This window comes from Nematolebias whitei, chromosome 1 (assembly GCF_014905685.2).
Source record: "Nematolebias whitei isolate Nwh7 chromosome 1, NemWhi1, whole genome shotgun sequence".
NCBI lineage: Eukaryota > Metazoa > Chordata > Actinopteri > Cyprinodontiformes > Rivulidae > Nematolebias > Nematolebias whitei.
The window spans coordinates 78,173,215-78,183,068 of record NC_056498.1 but is presented as its reverse complement, the minus strand read 5'-3'; positions in this window follow the sequence as shown (position 1 = coordinate 78,183,068).

Below are 9,854 nucleotides of genomic sequence, written 5' to 3'. Positions count from 1 at the left end.
TCGCCCTTTAAGGCTGTCGCTGATGGGTTAAGGGCGAAGCGGATGTGGTCCTCGCCTCACTGGGTCCATTCGAACACCGTATGAGACAGAAGCTTGCCCACAAAAACGTCTTGTCACTCAACTTCCCATGTGCATAATTACGCATTGCGTAGTTATGTGTGCCATGCACAGACGCATGTTTTGTAACTATGCGTTCTGAAAAACATGAATGCCCCAGAAAATTTCAACGAGGAGGGAAGATGTTGAAAGGGGGGGGGGGGCATGAACCGACTGATTCATGGCTGAACAGTATAAACAGATTAATAATAACAAATGAACTGATTATTAATCAAATGAACTGATTGGTAACAATAGTCATGAACTGATTAGTGACAATAGAACAAAAAAACAGACACAACTTGTGATTGATAACAACATCTCACACTGTGAAGCATGCAGACAGATGTGAGCTTAAACAGGGTTCCATGAAAACAATAATATTCATTCTGTTAGAGCATTAAGGACAGAATGTGTCATGGAACGAACTGTCACATCAAGCAGATAAAAGCAAATGAATGAACAGGATGTTGACCACGCGGCCGCAGTGCAAAATGTCCTGCATTGTCATACCATTATGCAAGGCAGTCGAAGATGCGATACCCCTGGTCGAGTGTGCTCTGAGGTTGACAGGAGGCTCTAAATCTGATGCTCTGTAGACTTCAGAAATGGCCTCACACAGCCAGTGTGACAAGCGCTGGGTGGATAACGGGCGACCTGCAAATGCATCTCTATAATGCACAAACAAATGTTGAGTTTGGCGCATTACAGCTGTGCGCGCTATGTAACACGTCAACGCCCGCACCGGACAGAGAAGATGGAAAGATGCTTCTTCTTCTCATCTGTGGGGGGGGAGGGAAAAAACCCCTCCAACGATATCACTCTTGATTTAAAGGAGCTTGTGATGTTTTTAGGCATAAAAGCTGGGTTTGGTCTTAAATCAGCTGAGCTGCCGTCAGCCTGAATTCTGAGATATGACGGAGCGACAGAGAGGGCAGATAAATCACTCACTCTCTTAGCGGATGTTAAAGCCAGCAGCAGGGCTGTTTTAAGAGACAAGAATTTAAGTGGAACCTGATCTATAGGCTCAAATGGAGCTTTGATCAGGGCTCGCAGGACCAGCGTTAAATCCCACTGTGGAACAAGTGGGCGTGAAACAGGCCTGCGTCTCTGTACACCTTTTAGAAAACGCTTCATCAGCGGATGATTAAAAGCTGTTCTGTCTCCGAACACTTCGTGGCAGGAAGAGATGGCTGCAGCGTACGTTTTAATCGTGCTGAATGCCAACTTCCTGTCCATCAGCTGTTGTAGAAAAGACAGCACGCCGCCTAATGGACATGAGGTGGCCTCTACACCTTTATCTGTACACCAGCGCTGAAAAGCTGTCCACTTTGATGTGTATAGCGCTGTGGTAGATGCAGCACGTGAATCCTGGATTGTGCGCACTACATCCTGTGGGAGACCCATCCTCTCTAAGAGGAACCGCTCAGCGGCCAGACCCACAGGTGCTGGCCTATTTCTGGGTAACTCCTGATCGCTCCTCCTGCCTGGAGGAGAGCATCCTCCCTCCACGGCAGTTTCCACGGGAAACCCCGACAGTAGGCGTTGCAGGACTGGGAACCATGGTGCGTTCACGCGCTCGGGGGCTACCAGGAGAGCTGTCAATCCCTCCTCCTGAACTCGGTTCAGGAACCATAAAATCAGAGGAGGTGGAGGAAACGCGTACAGAAGCGTTTTGGGCCATGAGCTGTGGGCAAACGCATCCACCCCCAGCGGTAGTTCGTCTCGCGGGCTCAGAGAAAACCATAGTTGACACTGAGCATTCTCTCGTGTCGCAAACAGGTCCACAGCTGCTTTGCCAAATTTCTGCCACGTCTGAGTCATCAGGTCCGGGTGGAGAGTCCAGTCCCTGTGACGTGGACCGCCCCTGGACATCACTTCTGCCCCTTTGTTCAGAACACCGGGTATGTAAACTTCTCTGATGGAGAGCAGGTTTTGGTGAGCCCAACACAGTAGCTTTCGCGCAATGTGTAATATCTGGGCTGAGTGCACACCCCCCTGCCAGTTTATGTATGCAGCAGTAACCTTGTTGTCTGTGTGAATCAAAACGTGTTGATTCTGTAGCATGGGAGCAAAGTGTTGAATCACGTTCAGCACCGTGCGACACTCCAAAACATTTATGTGGGCAGATGTGTGATGGGGCCACAGCGCCCCTACTGCTTGAGATAGGCATGTCCCCCCCCCAGCCTGACAGTGACGCGTCCATGAAGACTGGCACGTGTGACGTGGGTCTGCTGACGAGGACTCCCTCCGACAGAACCAGGGTGTATCCCCAGTGTCGGAGGTCTGCCCTCGTGGAGGGGGGAACAGTGATCATCCGTCTCTTTTGTTTCACTGGGTCCCCACGCAGACGCGCAAACAACCTCTGGAGGCGTCTCATGTGTATTAAACCCAGCGGGACCACTGTGTGAGCTGATGACATCGTTCCTAACAGCTTCATGACGGAGACGGCTGTTACCACTCTGCCAGGTCTTACGTGGCGGAGCTGGTCTTTTAGAGTGTCGATTCTCGTTTGTGATAAACGAGCCCTCATGGTGGTTGAATTTAACTCCACTCCCAGATAAACAATAGTCTGGGCCGGGAAAATCGAGCTTTTCTTCCAATTTATGGCGAAGCCCAGATTTAACAGGTGTGATGTCAACACCTGAGCCTGCATCACTGCTTCCTGTCTGGAGCGTGACAGCAGCAGCAGGTCGTCCAGGTAAAACAAAACTCTCATCCCTGCTCTGTGTAACGGATGCAGGGCTGTCTCCACACACTTTGAGAATGTACGAGGCGCGAGGGAATACCCGAACGGCAGCCTGTTGTACTGATACTTTATCCCCTGAAAGGAGAAACGCAGGAATTTTCTGTGGTTTGGGATGATCGGTATGTGAAAATAAGCATCTTTTAGGTCGACGGAAACAAACCAGTCGTTTCTCTGGATGTTGTCCAACAGCTGTCTGGTTGTCAACATGTGAAACGGTCTGTCCATGATCGCCTTGTTGAAAGCTGACAGATCCAAAATCGGTCTCATCCCTCCAGTCCGTTTGGGAACCAGGAAGTAACTTGAGTAAAACCCTGTGTTTTCCTCTCCGTTGGGAACCCTGGAGATTACTCCTTTTATCAGAAGCTCTTGGACTTCTGCATTTAGGGATGAGATTTGGTCTGGTGATGACAGGACAGTCTCTAAAATTCCTCTGAACGGAGGGGGTCGGGTTGCAAACTGCAATGTGTAACCTTTGCATAACACCGTGGCCATCCATCGGTCTGGCAAACATGTTTTTAGCCACTCCGCGTAATGTTCGTGGAGTGGACGTGTGTTTAAGTGATGCGTCATGTTTTGTACGGATGTCATCCAGTCCGCCGCCTCGACCGCCGTCATGTGTCGCGGGAATGTTTTCCGCGTGACCCAAGGCGAGGCTTCCTCGAAAGGGCTCTGAACGTGCCTGTGCACTGCGTTCAGACCGCGGACCAACCTTCATGTCCAGGTGGGCCGGTGTGTGCTGAGGCGAAGCGTGTGACAGCTGATGACGCCGTGGGGCCACGCGTTCGACGTCGCTGTGCGAACGCTGAGAGGCGGAGAGCGCGACTTCATATACGCCGTGCTGTTGGAGTGAAGGCTGTTGGAGTGAAGGCTGCGAGCCCCGCGGGAGCACACGTTTTCTCTGGTGGGACGCGCGCCACTCTTGTTTGAGGCGAGACTCGTCACTGGGTTCGTTCAGCTGTCTCACGCTTATGCTGCCGTGAGCAGCCGAGCGCTGAGACGCGGTGGGTGAAGGCTGCTCGTGTCACGGTCTCACACGTTTACTTTGGTGAGGCGTGTGTCGCTCTTGCTGAGAACGAGGACCTTCATCGGACCCAGCCTGCGGTCCCACATTTATGCCGATGTGAGCCGGTGAGCGCCGGGGAGCTGTGTGTGCACCATCATCAACGCAGCGTTGTTTGGATGAAGGCTGTTTGCGTCGCGCGAGTGCACGTTTGACACCACTTGGGTGTGGATCGTGCAGCTCGGGTTGACATCGAGTTATTTCGCTTACCATTGTGTCGTGTGAGCGTCTCGTCATGTCTTGGAGCAACGATGAGTTTAAAAAACCTTTATTTAAGGACACCGGCTCGTTATGTGTGGAGGATGTGTGCGCAGCCGCTGTGAGTTCATCCGAGCTACAGACTGGCTAAAAACAGACACTTTGATCATTGAATGATGATTTATTTCAACTTTTGTGTCACTTTTACACACACCCTCTGCAGACCGTCATTTTTTAAATCTTCTCCCCCGTGAGCTCTGTGATTTGTTGGCCCAGGGTGCTGTCTGCAGGCGATCTCTGGGAAAACACTGAACTGCTGGTTGCCGGGATGAAGAGGGCTGGTCTCTGACGGGCGGGGCTGGTGGTGGAGCTGAGCGAGACGACACTGCCGCGGCCGTGGAACGTCGTTGCTTCTGCCTCTGCTCACGACGGTCTCTCCAGCAGGCCGGGGGGCGGGATGAGCCGCGCGGCTTGATGAGGTGGCGCACAGTCTCCGACACCTCCTCCGACTGCTTGGAGTTTGCCAGCTTGGCTTTGAAGCTGCTCCCGAACAGCGCGCCCGCCGTGATGGGGCCCTCCATCAGGTCTATGTGCAGTTTCTCCGGCAGCGAGGGGGAGTGATGAAGCCAGGTGGATCGCTGAATCATCGTCATCCACGCTGCAATCCTGGACAGGCAAACCACAGAAGAGGCACACATGTTGAGGATGGCATCGGCTGCCTTACAGAGGGAGCTCTTGGTCTCCTCAGGCAGATCTGCGGCCTCCAGCCTCTTGGACACGCTGTATGCTAGCAGCGCCACATTGTGGTTAGCTGCGGCTGCCTGAAAAGCACATTGATGAGCTCGATTGGAGAGCATGGTCACCGTCTGGTCGTGTTTCCCAGGAGGGACGGGACGCTGCTCCAACCTGGACAGCTTCGCTCCGAAAGCTTCCGCGAGGCTTGGCTCAAGGGGGGTACCGAGGGAAAGCCCCGCTCGGTGAACTCCTCCACTCTGGTGATGGGAGCAAAAGTGGAGACGGGCGCTCTCAGCTTACCAGGACCGGCTGCGGCCTCGTTCCAATACGACGTCACCGCTGGAAAACGAGGCCAGATGGGATCAGGACGGCGAGCCGGCGTGGAGCCAAACCTTCCCGCAAGATCATCCGAACTGGGCGGGGGGGTGGGGGTGGGGGTAAGGGAAAGGAAAGTCCCTTCATGTCAACAGCTTCCCGGATTATGTCGGGCAACTCCGAAAGGAGTGCGCCGACGGCAGGGAGCGATGTGGCTGTTGAGGCGGGAAAACCCGGAGGGGTCGAGCATCCGCTCGGCCCCCCTTGTTCCAACACTGCGCTCCCCGGGAGGGAGCGAGCATCGGGGCTGCTGCTAACGTCACCAGTCCCAGAGGAACCAACCGATTCGCTCCGAGAGCCGGCGTCGAAGAAGTCGATCGCGTCGTCCAGCGAACAGTCTCCCACCACGGACAGGCAGTCCTCGACGTTAGCCTTAAACAAGGCTGCTCTCCTCTGCCTTTCCTCCGGTGGAAGATCGTCACAGAGGCGGTAGGAGGAAGCGCGGGCGACATGGCGGGGACCCAGGCATCCCTCGCAGGTGTCGTGCCGGTCAAAGCTAAGCAAGTAACCGGTCTTGCAGGATGGACACAAGCGGATGGTGTTGGAGCTGGACATCTTGTTGAAGATCAGTGTTGTTAGCTAGCTGAAGAAAAATGGGAGCCGATTACCCGCTCTTAACGTAACTTATACGGATCGGGTGGGGCCCACACAGCAGGTGGGCATGGACTAAATTTTTTCAGTGTGATGCTTCGCATAACGGGATAAACCCATCAGCGACAGCCTTAAAGGGTGAAGCCTATACGAAATAGAACAACTTTGGTCATAAAATTAGATTTTTTTTCAAAATTCCCTTTACATCCTGACGTTTGTCATTTAAACTGAACCAGAATCGTAGTTTTGGACAGATCTGGTTCTGGTGTGTTTAAAGCCAGGTTTAGGTTCTGGACTCTGACTGGATCGTTGCAGCACCTTGATTCGTTTCTGTTTGATCCGTTATGTTGTAAATTAGCTGCTGTGTCTGGAAATATTGTTCCTTTGGACCCATTTGGTGTGGTTCTGGTCCAGAAGTCTTGTGGTTCCTTCAGAGGATCTTTTCCAAATCTAAGTCATGCTCCCATGATGCTTTTAGAGAGGAGATCATGACCTTTGACCTGCTGACTGAGGCCTGTAGAGTCTGAGATGGAGCTTACTGTACAGTCTGACCTTCAGGGTGAATCAGCTGTCTGAAATGTTTTCCTCTTGTAAAGAATCTTTCTCTCTGTAGAACGATGGACTCTAAATGACCTTTGACCCTTCCCAGATTGATGAGGAGCAGCTGTTGCTTCTCTGAGGGCACTGCTGATCACCTAAAGGTCATGATGTGAGAAATTATGCAAGACATCAAGAAATTAGCTTTTTCTTGCAGTAACATGACAAAGATGACCATTTTGTTCTTGTACCTCACTCTAGAAACCTGCTCGATGCACACATTACTGGCAACCTGGAAACCTTTGCTCACAGGGGTTTGTGTGAAGCATTTTGATTGGTCAGACCTCTGTGGGCCTTTGTGTTTATGCCAAAACATTAGTGAACTACACCATTCTCATTTCACTTAGACTGTGTCACTGAGGAGCAGCTGGCCGAGGCTGTTAGAAAACACAACCAGCCCCAGAAGCACAAATAAAGATAATGAAATAAACAAAGATAGCATAAAATGTATAAAACTAGCTGAAGAACTCACAGCATAGCTGCTGTACACAGACGATAAAGTATGAAGACACAAGTGGCTTAGAGTTGTATTCGGGCCCAAAAAATCCGATCTGACCCAGCCCCAGCCCGTAGACATCATTTCCGAACCCCAACCGACCCAATGAATTAAAAGTAATTACAGGTCCGAACCCGAAAAAATCTCCATCGTTTTTAATTAAACTTTGACTGCTAATATAGTTATTAATGGTGGGTGGACGCACAGCTGAATAAAAGGGGCAGAAGGTCAGAGCTGAGGGGTGTTTGTCTTTTCATGGCTGTCAAAGCACATTAAATCCCACTCTGACATGTCTGCTTTGGGATCTTACCTGTTTGGGTCATCGGCCGCACGTGTCCGCTGACTACAGCGGCTGAACGTCCATTTGAGCGATGGATCACTTCCTGGCAGTACAGTCCCATCTGAAGCTTACCAGTCTTTATTTTACCTCTATCAAGGCCGGTCAGCTCGCGATGAAATGGCTGCGTGTGGCTGGTGTTGTATGGAAAACCATGTTGCCATATAATTGGAAAGTATGGCAAACCATGTTGCCATATACAGTAATTGTATCACGGACACCGTCCAGGCCCGCCCATCCAGCACATTATCATGGCCTGGCCCGCCCCAAAATCGGGTCGAGCTGAGCTGGGCTGGGCTTCGGGCCCAGGTTAGAAATGACATCTTTAAGGTAGCTTTCTGTGGCAGTACTGGCTAAATAAATGAACAGAAATAAATTACAAAACTTTATAATAAATAAATAAATGTTACTTGAACAGAACAGAAAGGTTAAGAAAATGATGCTTCATAAACGTGGAACAATTTAATTTAATATGAAGCAACAGCTTGCTAACCTTCATAAAGGCCCCATTCGTAAAGCCAGAACTGTGTATTATTAGAGAAGGTGAGCCTGTGAACGAGAGGCCACTGGTTTGAATCTCCTGACTGTTACATCAAAATTTGGGTAGGAAAGGTGAACACCCACACAAGCTTTTACACACATTTGCCCTACTCTGGGCTCTTGAGCAAGGCCCTTAACACCTCCCCCCCATCTCTTATCCCAGGCACCTTGGATGGCAGCTCTCTGCTCCACACATGTGGGCTGTGGTAGCTCGGTGATCGGTGGTTACATCAGTAAGTCTTTGTGTGACTTCTCTTCTCTCCTCTATTCATTTGTTAAAGATAAAACATGGATGACTCTAAATTTAATCTCAATCAGATTGAGACTGTGGTTTTTGGACCTGAGCATCTTAGGAACAAACTGCAGCCTTTCACTTCCTCTGGATGGCATTAATTTGACCTCCAGTTCTGATGAAAAGGAACTTTGTGTTATTTTGGATCAGAATTTAACCCCACATTAAAAGCTTTATCAGATCCATCATCCTCCACCTGAATAATATCATTAAGATTAGAAACACCTTGTTCAAAAATGATGCAGAAAATATGGTTCATGCATTTATCCCTTCTAGACTTTATTGCAACTGTTTATTATCTGGGTGTTCAATAAACTTTAAAACTCCTGTAGAATTTAAACTCTTACTTTTGACGTACAAATTTGTCAACAACCAAGCTCCAGCTTATATCAAAAATCTAACTGTTCCATATTGTCCAAACAGAGGATTTTCCCATTAGTGTCATGGTTGTAGAAACATTTGGAACCAGGAATGTAGACTTTACACCAGGAGCTCAGAGAAACAATTAAAACTTTACTTTTCATTTAATTTAATTCAGTTTATTCACAACAGAAGTCATCTCAGGACACTGAACAGAAACATTCATATATAAAATAATAATTTAACATTATTTATCTGAGGACCAGACTGCTTTGAATTTAACTCCATCGCAGAACTCTCATCTTGAGCAAGCATGAAGGTGACAGTGGAAAGGAAAAACTCCCTCATGAGGAAGAAACAAGCAGCCACCTGCTTCAACCAGCTGGGTTTGGTAAGAACAGATACACAATGGCAGATCAAGAGTCACATGTTAAGACAGAAATAGTATCAAATGAAAACTATAAAATTTTATCAAATCATTTAAGGAAATGAGGTCAATTTGTCCTCCAGTAGTCTTTGGGATCACTTTAGTGATCCTCTTTGTTTTAATGACTTTTATAAACTAACTACAAAGTTGCTGTGTGTCATCATCAGTATTTTCTTGGTAATAAATCTGTGTATTAAAGTAAAGATGTGTGAAGAAATGTGTGAGAGAGTCATATCCCAGAGACGATGTGAATGTTGCAAAGCATGATGGGTAGGATTTATGTGTGCAATGTTGTTTCTGACTGTTTACGATGTTTTCGAGTGTGAAAATGGATTTATCAAATTTTCCTGTTCTGGTTTGATATTTATATTAAATCCTCTATTATTGCCTGTAAACTGACATGAGTCAGAGACTGTTAGTGGTACTTTGTAGATGCGAGGGATGAAAGCACAACAAACGTGGTGGAGCAGAAGTTGAACTGAGGAAAGGTTCTTGGAAAAACTGAACTGATGGCACAGGGAACCTCAGGGAACTGAACACAGAAAACAGCAAAAGAATCAGAAAAAGGTTTGTAGGCTCAATCAGAATCAGAATAAGCTTTATTATCATTGTACTGGGATATAGTGAAATTATGTTAGTACAGTCGTCCGAAAGATGAACAGAGTGCAGGTTGCTGCTTCTATAATAGCACAGCCCCTTATTCTTTATCAGAATACTTTTAGATAGAAAAAAGGTAAAAGCCATGAGGATAGATAGTGGTATTACAAAAAAAGATCTCTTCACATCTTGTGCTGTCAGGCCATGATCTGAGACATCAAAAAAAACAAAAAACTCTACCAGCAAGCACATTTATAAACACATTACATATGCATTTGACGTCAAGACGTTGAGATTTGTCTATGAAGCACTTTCAGATAGGCCACAGTCCAGGGGGTGTTGTTCAGCCGGCAGTTCTGATAAGCCTGCACTGAAGTTCTCCGGGGGGGGGGGGGGGGGGGGGG